Below are 22367 nucleotides of genomic sequence, written 5' to 3' on the forward strand. Positions count from 1 at the left end.
GGCAATTCTATGTTAGGAAAGGGATTGAAAATAAAATTGCCAATATCATAATGCGATTATATGAACGTATGGTGGCGCAGCCATTCTTGAATACTCTGGTTTGCACACCTAAAAAACAATATTGTAAATCTGGAAAAGATTAAAAAGGGGGGCCCATCATGGGGCTGGAACAATTCCCCTGAGAGTAAAAGTTACATCATTTGAGGCTTTTTTAGTTTATAAAAAGGAGGAGTAAAAGAGGGAGGACATGGCAGAGGTACGTAAATAGTACGAAGAAAGTAGATCTTTCTCTGCCTCCCTCCCATAGTATGGGAACTTGGGGTGATCCAATGAAGATGAATGTCGGAAGATTCCGAACTGACAAAAGCACATATCCCTTACACAGCACATAGTTGAACTGGAATTTGCTACCGCAAGATGTAGCCATGGGTGGCTTTAAATGGGGATTAAAGAAATTCATGGAGATAAGGTTATCAATAGCTACTAGTCATGACGACTATATCATCCAGTATCAGAGACAGTGGGCCTCTCAATGCTAATTTCTGGAGAGCACAAATGGGGTGAATGCTGTTGTGGTCATATCCTGCTTGCAGGCTTCCCACAGGCATCTGGTTGGCCACTGTGAGAACAGGATGCTAGACTAGATGGGCCTGCAGGGCTCTCCTTATCTTATTCTCAGTCTGGATGTTTATCCTTATTCTGCTGGTAAGCATGCTAAGCGAGATAAATGCTCAAAAAGCTAAGGTTTTAAGTTCATTGCATTTCACTCTACTTCCATTCAATGAAGATGTGATAACGCTTTTTATTTTTCCTGTGCTGTGGTCCTGACTAAGCTGCACAAAACTGCACAGAGTTAGACATTTCTCTTTCTAATCCATCAGCGGATGGAGTCTCCATTAGAAATGAAGTTCATCCACGCACCACCCAGTCCTAGGTAAAAAATGGCTAAGCCATAAAATGACAGCACGTTGGGGCTTATGTAATAGCAGCCCAACACCTCCACAGCATAACAAAGGTGCCAATGCATTGCACCATCCCAATTTGACTGAGCTTTAAAATTTACATCCAATGGTATTTGAAAACTCTGATGATTTACTTGGTCATAATTTAATGTACAGTGGTACCTCGGGTTACATACGCTTCAGGTTACATACGCTTCAGGTTACGTACGCTTCTGGTTACATACGCTTCAGGTTACAGACTCCGCTAACCCAGAAATAGTACCTTGGGTTAAGAACTTTGCTTCAGGATGAGAACAGAAATCGTGCTCTGGCGGCGCGGCGGCGGCAGGAGACCCTATTAGCTAAAGTGGTGCTTCAGGTTAAGAACAGTTTCAGGTTAAGAATGGACCTCCAGAACGAATTAAGTACTTAACCCGAGGTACCACTGTATCTGCTTAAGGGTGAAAGTGTTCATTACAAAAAGGATGGGAAAGGTACCCTTTCTGCTTGTTTAATTCTAACGATGATTAGAGAAATGCCACGTTGCGGGGTTTGTTCCAGACACATCTCAGATGGAGGAAAGCACAAATTTGGTTCCAGATCAATGTCAGCCCACAGACAGCTGGGAAAGGGCCTAACGTTGACTCAGAACTGCAAAAGAGAAGAGACTTTTCAAGCACAGTGGCCATAGTGTTCCCTTCAGAACAAAAGGCTTTCCCGTGGGTTTGATTTTTCTGTCCATGGCAAGATCCTTTAAATATGTGAGTTTCTCTGTTACGGTTCTTCTGATAGAATCATAGAATTGTAGAGTTGGAAGGGACGCCCGAGAATCATCCAGTTCAGCCCCCTGCAATGCAGGACTCCTGCCCACAGCCATCCCTGGGTGGGCTCAAACTAACAACCTTCTGGTTTAACAGCTAGATGCCCTGACCCATGGTGCCACATTTAAAACGTTCATTTAAGATGCAATTTAAAACATTTTGACTCGAGCATGGATTTTGTAAGTTGCTTGCCCAGGTGCAGTGAGCCCACTGCCAGGTGCCATGCAAGTAAGGAATGGAACAACAGGACAAAATTCTCGGATTAAAACAACTTTATATTAGAGATGTGAGTTTGGGATCAGGCATTGGGAGTTTCCAATCAGTCAGCCCCTTTGCTGACTGCTTACCAGGGGTCAATCCTGGTGTAGGATTGTTCTATGACCTACATCAAATAGGAGCAAACCATCAGGATCGCTACCTTGGGGAGCGTTATGTCCTTTGGCCCCAGTCTGGGCGTATGGACAGAAACACCTCCCCTAGGATCCCTTTTGTGGGATACCCTGTTTTGTGGGGGTGTCGACAAAGACATACAATACCCCACTAAGGAACCTACCCAATGCCTCATACGCCCAAGTTGTGACAATTTCTATGAGGCAGGTGGAAACCTCCAGACAGTGGCGGAGCCGGGTGCTCTGGCACCCGGAGTGGCACACATGCTGTGCACCCGGAGGTGGGGCAATTCGTCCACAGGCGCAGGGCGGTCTGCCCAAGGGGCAGGGCGATCTGCCCACGGGGCCAATCAGCGCAGCTGCGCAATCCTCCCTGGGGGCTGAACTTGGCACGGAAGGGTGCTGAATGTCACCCCCCTTCAGGCTGAAGGGGGGTGACATTCGGCAGGCGGCCCCCCACGACTCCAAGCCTACAGCAAGCCACGGAAGGGGGAGAGCCGCAGCAGCTGCTTAGCCTCTTTGCCTGCTCGCTGGGCTTGGGGGAGTTATGGGGAGGCTGCACCGAATGACACCTCCCTTTAGGATGACACCCAGGGCGGGACCCCCCCCTTCCTACGCCCCTGCCTGCAGACCAGCCAGTTTGTCTGAAGGCAAACTTTCTTCCTGGCCCCAAATACAGTGACCGAAACTTCCATAGCAAGGTCTGCACACAAACCAACAGAACACAGTTTACAAAATAAAGCAAAAGCACAGGGAGGTAGGGTGGGAGACTGAGAATCCAACTGTGGTGCCAGTCTAGGAGGCAGGCCTAATTTGTGCCCAAAAAGCGGACCAGGGTGAAGACCCCCCCGCGGGAGTCTCTGCTGAGCTCTACCCCACACCCAGGCTACCTCATAATGTCTTGGATATATTACCTATGGTTAAAGGGCAGTTGGTTTATAAACTTTAAAGTTAACTATTGCCCAGCATTGTGCAGAATGCTGGACCTCCTTGTAACTATGGTTAGAGAACTATCAGCGCCCCAAAACTGCAGAGCCTTGAGTCAAGAGCAGTTCTTCCTTACTTGTGTTTGCTTTAGTGAGCATGGGTGTGTGTGTAAAAAAGAGAAGGTTTAAGTGATGCCTCAGCTTTATTAGGGTTGTTATGATTAACATTAACTATGGTTCATATTAGCATAATATGAACTATGGTTCATATTAGCATATTAGTGTTATGTACAAACCAGCTACTGAAGTTCAACCACAAACACATTGAGAGCTGCAAGAGCAACAATAGTGATGTGATGGAGAAGGCGGAGCCAGAAAGCATTCATTCAACTCTCCCCTCAGGCAGTGGTAACCACGGTAAGAGAAGACTGCCTGAAAAAATTGCTATGGTTACTTCCATTAAATGAATACATAGTTCTAGAAATTCTGTTTTCTAGGATACTGTGACTTACATAGGTCAGCATCTGTGGAGAGCTTGCAGATTGGCAGATAACATGTAGACCACATTTACCTCAGGATGTGTCTCCCCCACACCCTGCTGCAAAATATGTGGCCAAGTATTAATTCCAACAAATCTAAATTCTCTTGATAATCAGGTAGATCCTCTAAAATGATATGGCAGGGCAAGGAATAAAAAATATAACAACAGTATTGCAGATGAATATTTAAAACAACTGGCTTTCTGAGAATTTTTATTTTTTTTAATGGAGTTAGTTGTAGTTCTAATTTAAACTGCCTACTAATTTTTGTTGGGAAATGTTCAGGGGCTATAGTACAGAATTAATTCAATTCTCAACAGATCTGTGATCTGCAACAGTGGTATTTTTATATACTTTGTCCAAAACTCTTAAATGAAGAAACTACTAAATGGCATCTGACTCTTTAGAGAAGAGTTAGAGAGAATAATTTGATGTTATTGAGAATCACACTAATGCTAACTCCAGTGTTTTTCAGTTTACAGTGAGAGCTTGGAAAGGAAATGTCAGGATTGTTCATAGACTAGTATTTCAAGAACTGCAAGAACCTATCCCGGATGTAATAAAACCTTCTGATAGAAAACATTCCATTTAACAGCATATCCATGTTCATTTCCTTAAAAAAAAAAAAAAAGTCTGTGCCTTCTTACTTCTTTTAATTAAACTTCTGTATTCCGTTCTTCTGATTCCACCGCTAAATAACTTCCTTGTTTTTTTCAAGGCTTCTGCAATAATAAGTCTAATCAACAATTCAGTCTAATCAGCTGAATACTGACTTTCTGCTCAACTATTCAAGAGATATTTTTTAAAAAAACAAATTTACCCAGACATAGAATACTTAAGCCTTATTTGTTATTTTTTAAAAAGGTAAATCACACGTTCCTATAATATAGCTCTCAAATTAGCGCCCACAAATAGTCAAGAACTCAGTAGATTGTCTGATTAATATTCTAAAATCAGCTTAGCATTTGTCTAAGTTTATAAGCACAATTTTGCAAAGGAAGTGCAGACTAAGTAGGTTGAAGATTTAATGAAAATGTTTTAAAAACATTACTATTGATACAGAATAGTATTGAATTGCCACAGCAGCATGCTCCCAGGAAAGCTCATTAAGAAGTTTTAAAATGTCAGTCATAATTCTGAGCAAAATCCAGCTCAAGAAGGGACACAGAAAATGTTTGACTGTATGGTTTTTACATTGTATATGCGTGGAATGTTGGGTGTGGGGATGTACGGGATTGTTTGTTAGAAGTATTTTAAGAAAGTGAAGAACAAAGTTGATATTGAAAAAAGGAAGAAGACAGAACACAGAGATGACCAGAGCTGCCCTTCTGGAGTGGAATAATGAAACAGAAGCTATAGCACTTTATTTCACATATTTCATTGTTAAATGATGTTTAGCTACTTGGCTATTCCAAAATATCTGCATGTGAATCAACTCAACAAAAAGCATAGTCTAAAACAGATGTAAGCAAAGCAGATAAAGGGAAAAGTCTGCTAGACAGACCCATAAGGAAGACACCCGCGTTGAGACACGTGGAGGGTGAAGGGAGGAATCAGCTAGCCATAATCAAAACAGAGACACAGCTCAGTCACAGCAATTATCAGTCAGCATCAGTTGTAGAGTAAGTTCACAGAGGAATGTGGTTGCCAGCTTTTTGTTCTTGCAGGGCCTCTATGCTTGTACAAGATGTGTGGCAGACAGTGGAGTTACAGCTGCAACTTCCCTCATTGTTGCTACTTTGGGGAAAGCACAGTGAAACCTGTTAGATTTCCATTTACTGTGCACTTTTGAAAAACACTGGAGCCCTAGGAGGCCAATAGTGACAACCTCACATGGAAAGAACTGGCTTCCCATTGGTTTCTGCTGCCACTGTAGGCCATGCTTGCATCTTTCATGGCATTCAGTGGAGAGTACCCTTGCTTCTCTGCATGTTGGATGGCTTCCTGCTTTCCTGTGGGAAAATAGGAGAGACATTGTGATAATAATGAATGTAGCAGCTGTAACTGATATATCCAGAGACTAGGTGCTTATCTGTGGTTGTATGTGAGAAAGAGAGTTGTCCTTGCATTCCATATGCCTTATCCCAGCTTCCCACTCTTCCATTGGGAGTTCCTCTGATGTTTGCACTGTCTTTAAGGAATAACAGTAAGTAATGCTATATTTAAGGCAATACTCACTTATCCCATCTAGGTTGTTGCATTCTGTCTTCATATTCTGTTTGTTCCACTCCCCAGCTCTGCTCCTGAAGAGAATAATGGGTTGGTGATGACTGGACAGCAACAGCAATAACTGAGCGAAGCATTTAGTGTTTATCTAAAAAAGATTGCTCCGATTCCATTTGCCATTTGGAAAGAGCTTGAACAAGTGTGAAGAAAGGTTGGGATTAACAGGCAATAAAAAAATGGAATAGGGGAAGGTTGTTGTCAATAAGTCCATAATGCAAACTGCATACTTATCCTATGCCTCCTGTGTGGGAGACACTGCAACTCCAATCTGTTGAGGACAGGTGTTAAGCCAGTTCAGTTTTTCATATTCCAAGAGGAGAGAGAAACAATCTGTGGCCATGGATGCTGGAAGTGTTTTGCATGTATTGGAATGCATAAGGGAATGAGAGAAAATACGTTCAGTAGTTTTGAAGCATGGACCAACCCTCTCTGGTGACCAACAAACACACAGTGGACAGCAGTGAATCCTGATGGGGTCTGTATCTCTGAAGTCCTAAGGAGAAATATCTGAGGGTTCAGAAAACACAATTGTCATCCATCTGGCCCTCCTGCTTTATTTTTAATTTCAGTTGTAGTTTTTTGTTTGTGTGTCAAGTGTTAGTATTTCATGCCTCCAATGCTGCAGATGAGATTGGTGTAAATCACATGCCTGTCTGGGAAGACTATGGGAACGGAAGACAGTCTTATCTCTTCCGCTGTATGTACTATTGTACTGTACTTTTGCTTTTACTTTTCCTCCCGAGCTGGAGAGAGAGGGCGCCATGATTCATTTGTCTGTACATAGTATGTAAATAAATACGTAGATTAACTCTACAATGTCTCATGTTTCTTGCTGTGTTATGCTAGAAGATTACTGTGCATATGGTGTTATGTATTGAAGTTCTCACCCTGGGCCAGCAGGGGGATACTGTAGATAGTTATGCAAATAAGGGATCGAAAGTGACGTTCAGTGATTGGATAGTTTTAGAAAATTGTTACAGTTACATTGTACTGGAGCTCTACTGGAGCTGACTGAACCCTTCAGTTCAGTTCTGTCCTGGCCTGTGAATAACAAGAGCTGTTTGAAGAATCGCTGTGTCGTCTGATATGTTCACCCACAACTTAACATATATCATTTGATATATGTCGCTGAAGCTGAGAAGAAGGGAAATGCCTTTTCCAGAGCTGTGTATACTTAGGATGCTCGGAGATCGGGGCTGCAGGGGCACCGGGGCGTTTTTCAACATCAAGTACTTCTTCTGTGCAAATAGTCCTCCTTTCACTGAAGTTCACCATCATAATTTGTGCACTTCCGTACTCATGGTTCCATAGGTAGTGGGGACTGATTGATCACATTTCTATATCACATTTCTTGATATGGGAGCTTTCTTCTTTTCCTGGGGTTTATATTTCAAGGTGCTGTGACGTGAGGGAGTCAGACCTCTGTCCTCCAGCACAACATAGGTGAAGAATAGTCTGGCGCAAATTAAGCCCTGGCATGTGCTGTTCTTGGAGCACAAAGTAGCAGTGGCTTAAACACACAATGTAAATATCCACCATACCTCGGCAGAGTCTCCTCCCAGTGAAGGGAATTCTTGTTCATTTTCATTTTGGAAGAAGTCCTGTTTTCTATTATTTCTCAACTCCATTAACTTTTCAACACTTAGCAGGCAGGGTTTTGCCAAATGCGGTTTATTCTGTACTTGAATGAATATTGGTGACTGTGGACTCAAGTGTATTGTCAGAGTGTGAGCAGTATGCATTTACCAAGCCTCATGTTTCACTGTACACATGTGGATTACAATCATCTCTGGAGTTACAAGGATAAATGTTTACGGGCATTGGGTTGAAAAAATTCCACATGACAGCATTAGCATGTTAATAGAATCTACCAGGTGAGAAACCTAGATTAATCCAGAATTCAGGGAGTATGTTTCTAAAAAAAAAAAGTATTTGGTATAACATACCAAAAAATGTAAATCTCATGGCAAATCTAGCACATAATTTAACAAGACTGTGATTGTCTCTTACTTTCAACTCCACCATTAAAGCATTCACAATGACAAATATGGGTTTTAAAAACTACAAGACACAAGTTGCAATCCAATATACATTTACATAGGAGTAAGTCCATTCATTCCCATGGTGCTTACTCCTAAGCAGACATGTATAGGATAGCACTTTTAGACCATCTGCAACTCATAGGCCAAGTTACAGGATATATTTGGCCACTACTTGGAGGGTTTTACTATGTAAGGCTGACCTTGTGCCTTCAAGCAAAAATGAAATTTTACAAAAATGAGAGGATAAATATATGCCTTCTAGAGATTCCCACCCACCCCAAATATCACATTCTGCAATTCAAATATGGATTGACAACACCCACTATCATTTTTTCAGCTGCTGTTACATTCAGATATATGTGATATTTAGTACTTGAATAAATGAATTTTATTGTTCCTTCTCCTGTATATTAAGATGCCTAGAAGTCTTCGAACTTCCTACTACTCAAAATATTTGGCACCACAGTAAAAAGATTTGTGGCAATGCGATATGTGTGATTAGCTTTATCAGATCTAGACAACATGGGAATAAATGGATGTTCCTGCGGGCAAATTGTCCAATCAATCCTTTACCAGTACACAATAATCTTAAACAAGGTCAAATTTCCATTATTCTGCATATCAAAGCTCATATCATAAAAATGTCAGGATGACTGCAACTAGCACTAAAAGCGTTTATCACAAATCTTAAGCCAATAGCTTACACTGTGGCATGCTTTATGTAAAAGCTGTAAAAAAAAACTTAAGCACTGACAAACCCATGCACAAGGTTTGACCCCTTGCAATAGAGTAAATGAAAACCAGAAGGTGGTTTTAAGGCGAAGTTATAGGAACATACTTAGACTGAGTGAGACCATTCGTCCATTCAACTCAGTGTTGTCCACTTTGACTGGCTAACACTAGTCAGATATCACTGCTATCCAAGATCCATTAACTGGAGACAGAGATCCACTGTTTTCTTTACCACACTTGCCACTTTTATCCTTAACAAAGTAAAAACAACACGAGACACTGTGGAACTAAACCAGAGACAAGGAAAGTTTTGCAGCTTGAGGAGCACATTCTCTCCTTGGAAACCTTCCACGGAGCCATATACCAGTGGTGGGGTCAGAGGCAAAAGGGAGCAGAGCAGAACATGGAAATGTTACCATTGTACTGTAGGCTAGTTTTGCAGTCACACTTACACACCCCATCCTCAATCCAGGTAGTATCACAGGCATTGCCAGAGTTCAAGGATACACTGCAGACAGACAAAAACACTTGGGCAGAGTGCAAAGGAGGGCCAGTGAGGGGTGTGGCCTAGGGAAAGGGGGCATGACTAAGGAGAGTAGCAGAAAGAAAGAGTGGAGGGCCATATTTAGCTATTGGGCCTAAGGTTTCTCCTTCCATGGAAGAGGAGGCATCTTCTGCTCCTGGAAGGCCTGCTTGCCTTCTAAGAGGAAAGACCTCACACTTAGAGCAGTGTTTCCCAAACTTGGGTCTCCAGCTGTTTTTGGACTACAACTCCCATCATCCCTAGCTAGCAGGATCAGTGGTCAGGGATGACGGGAACTATAGTCCAAAAAAACAGCTGACGACCCAAATTTGGGAAACACTGCATTGCATAAGAAAAAGGAAATGCAAAACGCTTCTCACACACCCACTCCAGCACAACCCTGTGCATGTCATTTAGTTTCCACACAATACCATGAAGGACAACAAAGCACAAAGTACTAAAACAAAGCTGACAGTCCATTAAAACATCTGTACTGCCAACTTTGCCTTTGGATACTCTAGAGCTGTTAGGCCTATTTTATCATGTGCTTCAGTCCTCTATACTGTATGCGAGAGATAAAAAGGACAAACATGTTTTATGCTTAGTTCCAGAATAGGTATGGGGGACATCTGAAGCATTAAGAGGGACAAATGCTAGCTAATTAATTCTGAAAATAATTTGTTGGAGTAACCACTATCACTGCATTGTGAGCACTTCAAGGTCCTGTTTGTTGAGTGCATATCAACAAAGTCATAAAACTTTGAGCAGCTTGGGTGTTTCCTTGAGTTGCAACAATGAAGATGTACAAATTCTACTTGTAAATCTGTCTGAGATGCTTGCATCAGACAACTAAACATAACAATAATCCCCGTAATAATGACAGTCACAACAGCTTAATCATGGCAAATACAACTGAATACAACTGAATGGTATGGAAACACTTCAAAGAAATAGCACCCATGGAAAACACAGCAATGCAGTTTTGTGTCCTAAGTTGCACTGCTTCATGGTGGTATTTTCCTATGGGATTCAGATGCCCTCAGACTCTAAAGCAACTGCAACATGCCATTCATGTCAAAGACCAAGGTCCATGATTAGGTGTCTGGTTAAAAGGCGGCAGGGGGTGGAATCATTATGGCACTAGCATCTCAGATCAACCCTAGCAACTCTCTCTTTAACTATTCTGCTAACAGCAGCACACCAAATGCCAGATTGCACAACCATCTTATCCGTTGGCTTTGACTTCAGGGCTACAGAACCCTTGCAGTCTGTCATCCTGATTGGTATGTTTAAGTGAAATAAACATTTTTTAAATACTTCAACAGAACTTTTCAGATTAAAGCCCAATTATTTACATGTTTTTCTCTATCTCTGGAATGCATCAAAAATAACTCCTCGCTTGTTTTTGTGCCTCCCGCCTGAAAATTCGCGGCTGCAGATGCTCACTCTCACAAGGACACAGATAATCCTCATAATGTCTGAACAGCATTAGCCATGACTGCAAGCAAAAACACAAGTTCTGTATGTCTGCAACCTATGTAAGGGTCTGTAGGCCACTTGGTATGCATGCTTTTGTCTCTTTATATTCTACTTGGATTAGTACTACATGGTACAACGAGTGATGCAATCTATACCCGTTTCTTAAAAAAATAAAATAAAACAACCAGCAAGCACTCCCATAAATGAATGTGCAAATAAAACCTCCAGCCTTGTTTCTTCCTCCTAATTACAAATCTAAGAGTCAAAAGCGTAAAAGTACCTGGGGGCTGGTGTCTGATTTACAAGAGCAGATTTTGGCACAAGGGTCTACTGTGTTAGCAGGGTGGCTTGCATTAGCAGAGTTGGACTGAATATAAGTCATTGCATTTGGAAAATACAACTGTCTGATTTAGGACTATTTCATACGTACACTCCCTGTACACAAATATTCCATTTTCTAAATGTTTACCCTATAACATTATAATATAATTAGGATTTCTTAGGAAGCATACACCAATATAATATGCCTTTATTTAATTATTATGTGGTCTGGGGAAGAAGAAAGTCAGCCCCAATTTCTATATATTTTTTTCTCAGCCCTACAGATAAAATCCTATGGACATATAGCAGTTCTTTTCCAACTGAGTGCATTAAGGGCTGTGTGCTTTCCTACAAAGTATCCCCTATGGACTGTCAAAGCTAAGCCACATATAAAATCCCTCGACAATCTCAGACAAAAGGAACCTCACTATAGAATAGGGAAGTAGAATTACTGGCATGAGATATGGGGCATTTTCATGCAATCACTTTAATGTTTCGCTCACCCAGAATACAGTATGCAGATTTGTGATTGCGGTCAGTTGAAGGAACCATTACCACAGCTCATAAAGTGAACCAGTGCCAATTCAAGAAATAGCTTTGAACTTTAAAACAGCAACAGTGCAACCGTAAACTTGTCTATTCGGAAGTAACTTTCGTTGACTTCACTGGGGCTGACTCTTGGGTAAGTGTGTGGAGGACTGTAGACTAATGGTATGGGCTCTGGTTATCTTAAGAAGCACTTTTCCCCATATGTCCCCATCAACGCTCTGAGTTCATCTGCAAAGGACTGGCTTTCGGTCATTTGCTACTCCTGCCCCAACCACAGTAAATGGAAACGAATCCTAGTAAGGTCTAGCCAAATCTTCCCTCACCTTTTGCAAAGTGGAAAAGGAAGAGATCTTCCAGAGGGCATTCGTCTTCTGACATTCAAATGATCTGATGAACTATTTAGTGTATGCTGGAATAAACTCATTATTCTTGTTTTCTATTTTTGTTGGTTTGGCTTTGTATTACAGTTAATTGGAAGATTTTAGATAGGGTTTTAGTGTGTGTGTGTGTGTGTGTATGTGTGTGTGTGTGTGTGTGTTTATAATGCTTTTATTATATGCTTCTCTGAGAGCTCTAACCAAGAATGCCAGACAGAAATCTAAAACATCCCTAATTTGGGGGGGGGGGGACTGCAAAAATGCCTCAGTATTTTGTTTCCGCATTACAATTTATTGTGCTCTTAGGGGATACATATAATATGTATTGCATCCAGCTAATCTTAGTCCAGCTTTAGAAACATACCCCTCCCGCTGAAAAAATGGAAAGGAAAGTCCGACAGGGCACATTTATATAAATGTTTACATGAGGCTGAATAGACTAGTTTATTCAAAAGCAGTATTTTTCATTTCTTCCAGTGGATTAAACTGCTCCAATTTGATTCTAATGCTCACTGAAATAATTTCTATGGAACTGTATCATCCCTAATCACACTAGCAAGAAAATATATCTGGCTCAGTGGGTGTAAAGTTTGAGCAATTACACAATGCAAAACCATTGGTACCCAAGACCTACTACAATCTCAGCATTTAGGTCTAAAATGATACCTCAAAGTGCTAAGACTGGAATGTCCTTGCTTGTTTATCAAATGCTACAGCTTAGGACTTCTGACCTGACTTTAGTTGTTGGGGAGTCTCTCTAGGTATTTTTACCTTGATGGGACTTGTAGCAGCAAAAGGGGGCTGCTACTTTGTTGCTGTTATTAAAATGTTATTCCAATACCTTCTAGTTATTTATGACTGTCAATTCCTCGCCCTCTGTGAAATCTTTACAAACACTTACTGCTTGGCAGAAAATATGAATCCTTTAAAAATACAGCATTAACATATGAATGCCAAATTAATATTTTGTATAGATGTGCTTCTTTTTTTCAATAATCCATCTATAACTGGGCATTCCAAAGTGTGGATTTTTTTAAAAAATTATGTATCTAGCCACTAGCGTTCATGTACTTGCATTTTACATCCCTATAAACAAAGGATTGATTTCGAAATAGCTGTGAAAAAGGAAAGATATTGACCTTGACATTAGACACTAGCCTAAAATCAAAATGAGTGCCACATCCTCTTTAGTACTTCAGAAATGAAATATGAACTATTTCAGAGATAAATATTATCAATAAAAACAATAGTTTCCCAGTCATCCAGCAACCAGAGAAAGAAGCCCAACTGTTGAATATTTCACCTCACTTTTGCTATTGTGTTTTGTTTTGTTTTATCACTGGAAGTTCTAGAGTAATAATTATTTACCACTATATGGTGTTTGGTTCACTTTATATACATTAAATACACAGATACACATACGGCGACAGTGACTGGGGGGGGGGGTTTGAAACAGGCAGCCTTGTCCCACAAACTGCATGGTCTGAATGTTCACTCTTTCTTCAAAACAATCCACAATGTGGAGTTATGCTTGCAGCAGACAGCAAAGTACACTTTTTGTCATGCTCATCTTCCCGAGTCTTCTGGGAGGAAATTTGCTAGGGAAACGAATGCCCTTCTCTATGTAATCCTCTTTAAAATCTACAGTGAGAAAGAGAGAAAAGATATCTTATTATTCTAACACTTTTACAGAAACTGGAAAAAAATCCGATCTCATTCAGACTCTTCTCTATAATTTGCCTCCCTCATCTGTGCCCACACGCCACTTTAAGCAGACAGCAAAGCACAGCGCGTCTATCAAAGGCAAAGAAATTCAAATCAAAGAACTGCAATCATACCTGCCTGGGTAAGAATCCTTTGGAGCAAGGCTCTTAATTGCCTTTTCGTACTCTTCTCTTCTAGCGGTATAATTCTTAACAGATGATATCGTATTCTACCTGCAAGAGAAGCAGAAAGAAACTGAACTGAAGTTTGGTTCACGTTTTTTATTTCCCCCTCCTCATTCCACCCATCTAATAATGATTGCAAAAATAAAAGTAATTTTGAGACAGAACATGGGCAGAATGAGAAAACAAATATATTTTTGTTGAAAATGCCACAGCAAATGCTCAGATGGGGAAAAAACAACAACAACCAGTAACATGAATGCAACTAAAAAGTAATCTCATTAACATAGCAAAACTTACCACAAGAGGTCTTGCATTAACGTCTGTGGTTCCAGCCACGATCAATACCCTGTGTTCATTCACTGCTTGGCGTATGTATCTATCTCTGTACATGCCCCACTCTTGTTCTTCATCTACACCCTTCTCTCCCCACAATGTAGCTACTGCATAAATATGTACAGGGTTATGCCAATCCCAATTTCGTTACTGATGGCAATGATCACCTGTCAATTTGAAGAACAGTATGAAATCAGACCCCATATTTGCACTAAGGAATTACTTCCGAACGAAGCATTTGAGCTACTAAATCTAGCCTTTAAGCCACTATGACATTAAACAAAAATATCATATTTTGCCTTTCTTGCATATTTTTAATTTGCAGTGTTAACAACATTCACTCCATAAAATCAACAGATATGCAAAATGATATGAAATAAACAAAGATGGGTGAGGGCAGTGCCCATATCACTTTTCTAGGTAGCTACCAGTTCCTTGGTTTTCCACACAGCTACCAGAAATATAATTGCATCAGCATGGTATCTCTAACACCAAAGAAAGAAAGAAGTATATACCAGTCATGGTTTCAATTAAGGCTGAGCTGCATTTCGCATTCATGAAGGTCATGTTTACTGTAGCCTGTTTGTGCAAACATTAGGTTCCATTTAAAACCCACAATATATGGAAAGCCAACATTTTATGGAGGAAGCTTTAAGCCTGGCCTTTAACTTGATGAGCTATATTTCCACCATACAGTGAGCTTTTGGTAGGATTAGGAAATGTCCCTCTCCGAGACCCTGGAAAGCAGTTGCCAATCAAGAGAGGAACAGATAGAGCAGTGGTCTTTAGCTGGATTGACTATAAATGCTTATTCAGCAGAGAAGAAACAACTGTTCAATAAGACACTCTGTACAGGCTCAAGGCCCTTAAAAAAACACCCACTGTTTTTATATAATCTTGACATTGACGTATGTTCCAAAGCTGGGTGCTGGCATCAAATGATCCCTTAACATTGGTTAAGCAAACCTTCCCCAATCTGATGCCCTCCAGATGTTTTGGACTATAAGCCAATTCATCACTGAGTGATGGTCACGATGGCTAAGGCTGATGGGGGTTCTGGTTCAACATATCTAGAGGGTACCAGGATGTGTAAAGCAATATACCAGGCGTACATGGTCTGGATTAACTGAAACTCTTTGCAGAAGCAAGTTGGATGCAAAACAACTGATTTCATCTCGAAGGGGGTGGCGGGTTAATTGCAAAAATGTGTTGATGCTATCTTAATTCTAAACAGATCCACCACTCACGGGGGCAGCAATCCTTTCCTGGGATTACGTCTCATGGAACTCAATGAGTAGACATGCATAGGATTGCATTGTTAAAACTAATTTCACTAGAGCGGATGCCTGTCTATACATGAAACTGGTATCTTCTCACTGGTGGAAAGCATTAATAAAGATTACCAAGTGTATCGAAGAAAAAGTCTTGCTCTGCTCTCCAGGCTTCAGCGAAAGCCTGTATTCGCCCCATAGGACGCACCCACATTTCCCCTTCATTTTTGGAGGGGGAAAAGTGCATCCTATAGGGCGAAAAATACGGTAATTTGGACAGCTTTGAAAGGGAGGGGTAAACAATCCACAAAGGCTATCAACAGCTACTAGTCATGATGGCTCTGTGCTACCACTGCCCAATACTGGAAGCAGTATGCTTCTGAACACCTGGTGCTGGGGAACTTGGTCTGATCCAGTGGGACTCTTCTTAAGTTTTATGTCATATTCTCATTTGAACACCTGTTACCCACGAAGGACTATAATATTACCTGCAAATTAGGCCACAATGAATTAAGACTTTCACTTGCTACAGCATTTTTGTTCACATACTGCCACAGTCCAACATGGCCCCTGTTGTTGTTTTAATGCAGACAAGTTACCAATCTCCGGAAACAAAAGTACAGTTACACAATCTTGGTGCCTGTAAACTCCCATAGGCAGTTTCCCCCCTGCATACAAGCTGCCACCCACACCTTCTTATTCTCTAACAGCCTTGCTTTGTGTAATTCTCTTAGTCCTCTCACACAATTTCCTTCATTCTTGACAGCTATGCTTTGATTCTTCAAATTTTAATCTTTTCTGTTCTCACTAAAATGCCGCATTAGATATGTTTTCAACTGGTAATAACAGTGCGCTTGTAAGTGATGTGGGAACAAATGTTCAAGTATGTCCTACTTTAGTCCAAGTGAAAATAATTAGTTATTTAAAAAGTGTCACATTAATTTCATAAATGATAATCAATACTAAGTTTATGTATGAGAATAAAGTTTCAAGAATCGCAGCACAGCTGTCAGGAGAATATACTTCATGTTTATATAATCTATATTCTAAAATATAATATCATATAATATATTGCTCACGGCTTTCACTCTTAAATAAGCTCAGCAAACCCTTGCATGATTCATGTCATTGTTTTCCTTAGGAATGTGATAGTCATACAATAATCATGTACCATTCCAATGGCTATCATCCTTCTTTTACACCCTTCTCATTGTTTCTTCCAATTTTGGAGGGACAAATTTTATTGCTGTTATTGCTTTTAATGTCTTACAAATAAGAGAACTTAAGGAGACCAGGTGGATCAGGCCAAAGGTCCATCTAGTCCGGCACTCTGCTCTCACAGCGGCCAAGCAGATGCCTGCAGAAAGCCTGCAAGCAGGACGTTGACTGCAATAGCAATCTTCCTACTTGCAATTCCCAAAAGATGATCTTCAGAGGCATTGTGCCTCCAACGGTGGAGGTACAACACAGCAATTGTAGCTAGCAACCACTATTCTCCGTGAATTTGTGTAACTCAAAAGCTTTTTGAAAACCTAAGTACACAATGTCAGTTCTGTGCAGAGTTTGAGCTCCAGAGTGGGAGTCTTGTTGGAATGAAGTTATAAACTCAAACAAAAAAGCAGCCGGTCCCTGGCCGGGGCCCCCAACCCTCCAAGGTCCAGGGCAAGTGTACCCAGCTGGCCCCTCCCCTGCACAGGCCTGCACAATTTTGACTGGATCACTTTTGTCTATATGCTTGTTGACACACTCAAATATTGCCAAAGGGTGAGTGAGATGGGACTTACCCTTGCAAAAGTCATGCTGGTTCTGCCCAGCAAGACTTATTCTCCTGCATGCTTCATAATTTTATCTTTAATAATGCTTTCTACCAGCTTTCCTAGAACAGACATTAAGCTTGATAAGGGGTGTTTCCCTGGGCATTTTGATCAGGGGGCAATAGTACATTCCTGGGGATATCACCACCCACAGTGATTCTGCGGAGGAGTCTGTCTCTTCAAGGATTTCTAGCTTGTTGGACTCCATGTTCTTGGTGATGCAACACTGCCTCCAGTATGCCTTTCCCACTAGTTCTCTCCATTCCACCTGTTATGCACACTATATCTATGCTCTGCTTAAAACCAAGTGCTCCAGTTTGCCCAATATAAAAAAGTCACCAACTGGTGTCTCCCAATTCCCCATCCCTACTGAAGCCTCCTGTCCTGCAACCTAGGCCCTAGGCCCCATACCCAACGCTCAGGACACACTTTTCAAAGACTCGGTTGCAAGAATTTCCTTGGAGAGAGTGCAAAGTTAGATGCAAGGCTTTGTTTTCTGTGCTTCCACAATCATTTTTCTTTGGGGTATTCTGTATAGTTTGTATAGTTCAAGTGGCTGGCAACAGCACACAATCATGTTGGCATGTCCCACGGTCAGTAATTAGCACAGCATTGCACATGATTTTCAAACTTCAGAAAAATATTTTTTGTTACTCTCTTCACATCAATGTATGCCAAACACATATTGTAGGGAAACAATATTTGCAATTGCCCATTGACATAGCTTCCTTTCCAATCAATATATATTTATAAGCAGCAGATGTTCACTTCAAATAACATCGCTTTTATAGCTCAATTCAGCTGGGGACAAAATTATTATACAAATGAACTCATGAGATTCCAATAATAATAATAATAGCTTCTGGTCTATTTTAAGAATATTTACATACAAATAATCCCACTCATGGCCTCCAACATCCAAATTTGTACAAGAAATTATACTTAAACAAGAATATTGGTGTGGCACGTTGTGATAAGATACTTGAAGATAAGTGTTTCCCATAGTGTAGTACACATCCCACTTGGGTACACGAAAGGATTTCAAAGGAGACTCTGTATTTGCTCTAGTCTAGAAAAAATAGTATTATCAGAACTACTCCAAAACTATCTGTGCCCAAGTAGTAATCAAAGGGGGTACATGGTTATTGTAAGTTTGGGAAACATTACTTTAGATTATTTGATTCCTACAGATGTACAAGTATAGCTACATTTTTTTCCTGATGAATATTACTGTGTTGCTTGGGCACTGGCACAATCCTATAGCAACAGATGTTGACTCACAGTAGTTTACTACCATGTAAGTGCAGATAGGGACGCAGGTGGCGCTGTGGGTTAAATCACAGAGCCTAGGACTTGCCGATCAGAAGGTTGGCGGTTCGAATCCCTGTGACGGGGTGAGCTCCCGTTGCTCGGTCCCTGCTCCTGCCAACCTAGCAGTTCGAAAGCACGTCAAAGTGCAAGTAGATAATAGGTACCACTCCGGTGGGAAGGTAAACGATGTTTCTGTGCGCTGCTCTGGTTTGCCAGAAGCGGCTTAGTCATGCTGGCCACATGACCCGGAAGCTGTACACTGGCTCCCTCAGCCAATAAAGCGAGATGAGCGCCACAACCCCAGAGTCGTCCGCGACTGGACCTAATGGTCAGGGGTCCCCTTACCTTTACCTTTAAGTGCAGATAGAAAGACAATCTCAATTTACCAATCTGGACGAATTCCTTGCTGGCTTAGTGAGCCTGTTTTAGTGGTTGTTTTAAATTGCTGTAAATCTCTGATACATTTGATAGTAGCATGTGATAAAAAGAAAGCAGCAGTTGGCTCAGGTAGTAAAGGAGTGTTTTAACATCAGCCATACTAAGTATCAGCAGATAATAACTTCCAATGTGATTTTAAGATCTGTCCAGAGTTGGGAGCTCAGCAGATTTTAAATATTCCCACCAAATGCATGTTGGGATGTGGGTGGCACTGTGGTCTAAACCACAGAGCCTAGGGCTTGCCAATCAGAAGGTTGGCGATTCAAATTCTCACGACGGGGTGAGCTCCCGTTGTTCGGTCCCAGCTCCTACCCACCTAGCAGTTCGAAAGCATGTCAAAGTGCAAGTAGATAAATAGGTACCACTCCGGCGGGAAGATGAACGGCGTTTCCATGAGCTGCTCTGGTTCGCCAGAAGCGGCTTAGTCATGCTGGCCACATGACCTGGAAGCTGTCTGCGGACAAGCACCGGCTCCCTCGGCCAGTAAAGCGAGATAAGCGTCACAACCCCAGAGTCTTCCGCGACTAGACCTAACAGTCAGGGGTACCTTTACCTTTACCAAATGCATTAAAAAATAATAATTCTCAGTCATACTAGATCTTTATTTTGTTCCATTTACTGTCTTTGTATCAGTGGTGTACATCACAACAAGGAAGGCTGCCGTTCTTTTCATAATATTCATGGGTTGTTCATTTTGGGGGTGTTCTGTCCATAAATGAGAAGACTTACAGACTGGGTTTGGCCATAGCTTATGCGAAGGCAGAATTGTGTGTTCATTCCAACATCAGTCAGCACTGCTTTCTGTTTTAAAATATCTATTTAGTAAAAATGAGTTGGGGGAGGCTTTTAAATTGCTTTATAAAATTTGCAAAAGTAGTGTTATTATGTTAGTCATACCCACTCCGAAAACTGAAACAACTGTATAGTTTGGGGGGGGGGGCATATGGCATTAGCAACCTGATTTGCAATTCTCTATTAAAATAATTAAAACAAAAATAGATTAAATCCGCCTTTGCCAACCTGGTACCCCACAGATGTTTTGAGCTACAAATGATTATTATTCCAGAGCTTCATTTTAAGCCAATTGTAAGCTTAAATGGCTGTGCAACAATCTCTACAAAGAAAGACAACACTCCTTCCATAGCAATCCACGTTGTGTACAACCTCAAGTAACACGAGGTTTTTTTTAAAAAAAATAATAGTTTCATTTATTTATTTTTAATACAATTTATATACCACGTGGTTGTAGAAGACATTGCAAGTCACAGAAATTGCTGGCATACTAAATCAACCAAAATGGAAGAATTTTGTCACAGTCTGACAGCAAGCCCTGTAGAATAAAAAATAGTTTTTAAAAAGTCAGGTGGTAATCGTAATAAAGGGACTGTCCACTGAGCCCCAGGTTGAATAGCAAGTGCTATTTTTTTCCATAAATTTATCCTCGTTCTTTTTCTATTTCATGTTCTATATGTTTTCCAAGGCAACGTGGATTTCAGCCTCTGGGAACGATGGAAAAAGCTGCATTCCAATAGCCTACACCTTTTACCACAATCTAAAATATTTCTCACTCTCAAGTTCAACTTTAGCAGTGATGATAATTCACCTTTAACTTAGTCATCACACTAATAACATTAGTCATTTCATTTTTCTGGGTAGCGCTTTGTACAAATTCATCCTTAGAAAATTGTTCATTAGATTTGCCTGCCAGTAAACTGAGTGTTTTTGAAAAATGCATTTCCTTTTCCAGGCAAGGTTTTGACAGGTCATTTGTTGGAGAAATCATTGGAAAATGTTTATTCCCCCTTTTAAAATATCATGCACATCTGCAGAATGTTCCAATATATGAAATATGTAGGACTCATATTAGAACCTTGTTTGGTACATGTTAGTAATTCTTCCTGGAAAGTTTCAGTGTTTTGTTTAGTAACAATAAAGGGTTGTTTTACAATATAACACGAAAGCTAAAAGGAATAATTTCACAGAAACTTAGGGAGATGGTGTATGGTGTACTTAGGTGGCGTGTATGGGGAAGGGTGGTACCTATGGTGGGGGGCACCTCATGCTTCTGAAGTAGTTTGTCAATCTTTGGTCCCCACCCTGCACTCAGCTCTTACCTGTGGCTCCTAGAAGGTTCTCAGCATGTGACAGTGGCCACATCCTGTGATCGGCTATTCCCTCATTTTTTCCCTGACCATGAAACTGATAACTACCCCCAGCACAGCACTCCTTTGGCCTCAACCCAGTTTGGAGCCACTTTCAAATTTAAAAGAGGAAGAATGGGGTCCTCATAGGTTTTCTGCTATGTGGAACACTCTCTTCAACATTTTTCAAGCCCTTGGAACAGGATGAGCTAGGAGACTTCAAACAAAACTTGCATTTTAGTAATTTTAAGAGGGGCAGGCACTGTATTCAGAAAGAAATCCAAGCACTGTATTCAGAAAGAAACGCAAACAAAATACTTAACCGAAAATCCTCCTCAGTAGAGTTCCAGTGCCAACCACTTAGCAATAAGGCGGCCTCCTCATTAAACATATATGCCCCACCCCTCGAATTTCTGAGGTGGTTTTAACCTCAGTTTCAACTGAAAAGACCTATCTATGCAATGAATTCACACAGTACTTAACTACAAACTGAGAGTGACAAGGTGGGGTGGGAGCTTGTGGCCCTCCAGATGTTGTTGGACTCCAGCTCTCATCAGCACCAGCCAGTGTGGCTAATGGTCAGGGTTAATGGGAGTTGTAGTCCAGCAACGCTAGGAGGCCACAGGTTAGCTTCCCATGGTATAAGAAATATCCATTTTTATTGCTTTATTGTGACTGGCAGTTTTGTCTGGTGCAGGTCACTCCCAGTCTCAAGCAGGCAAGCTTTGAGCAGAATGCACATTCCCCTCAGCTTTCCTCATCATTTTGTGTTCAGAATAATTTAAAGAATTTATACACGCTCCTGGCGGTATCATTTTTTAAACTTACAATTGCATCATACAAACATGGAAACGGAGCTAGAATGAAATGTGATGTTACACCTCAGCAACAGACTAGCACTTGTTCACAGTTTGTTCCCATCTCTGTTAATTGGTGAATAAGAGTAAGTAGCCTGCCTTGTTAGGCTGGAGCACCAATGCACAAAATGAATAGGGCTCATTCTGCTGCCTCAGGTTTCAGAATCACAGCCTTTGATTAAGTCTAGTACTTTCAGACCATGACAAATAAGCTTTAGAGTTCAAACAGAATCCAAAGGGTGGCAAAAGAAAAGAAAACTGGTGCTAATTCTAACCAGGCACCTCTGAATTTAGAGACGTAAACTCAAAACATCCACACACCTGCGTCCATATTCAATGCATCAACTTGAGTCAAAAAACTTCTGAAGGCAATGAATACACTGGCTGTTGCAACCCAGCTTCAAGAACTTCCTACTGCAGCACAGAGCGTGACATTTTTGAAGTTTCA

At 41.0% G+C, this 22367-nt stretch overlaps 1 protein-coding gene and 1 long non-coding RNA gene across 12 annotated transcripts in view; both read right to left on the reverse strand.

Annotated features, from left to right (window-relative positions):
- The window catches only part of ERC2 (ELKS/RAB6-interacting/CAST family member 2), a 526798-nt gene that overhangs the window by 389914 nt on the left and 114517 nt on the right, over positions 1–22367 (reverse strand). The gene's annotated exons all lie outside the window — the stretch shown is intronic.
- Positions 13241–19375, reverse strand: LOC308472208. Its single transcript, XR_013983351.1, has 4 exons — positions 19284–19375; positions 14052–14254; positions 13704–13802; positions 13241–13506 (listed from the first exon to the last, which is right to left on the reverse strand). It is a non-coding gene; the product is annotated as an uncharacterized lncRNA (long non-coding RNA).

The sequence above is a fragment of the Podarcis pityusensis genome, assembly GCF_964106645.2.
Source record: "Podarcis pityusensis genome assembly, chromosome: 2".
Lineage (NCBI taxonomy): Eukaryota > Metazoa > Chordata > Lepidosauria > Squamata > Lacertidae > Podarcis > Podarcis pityusensis.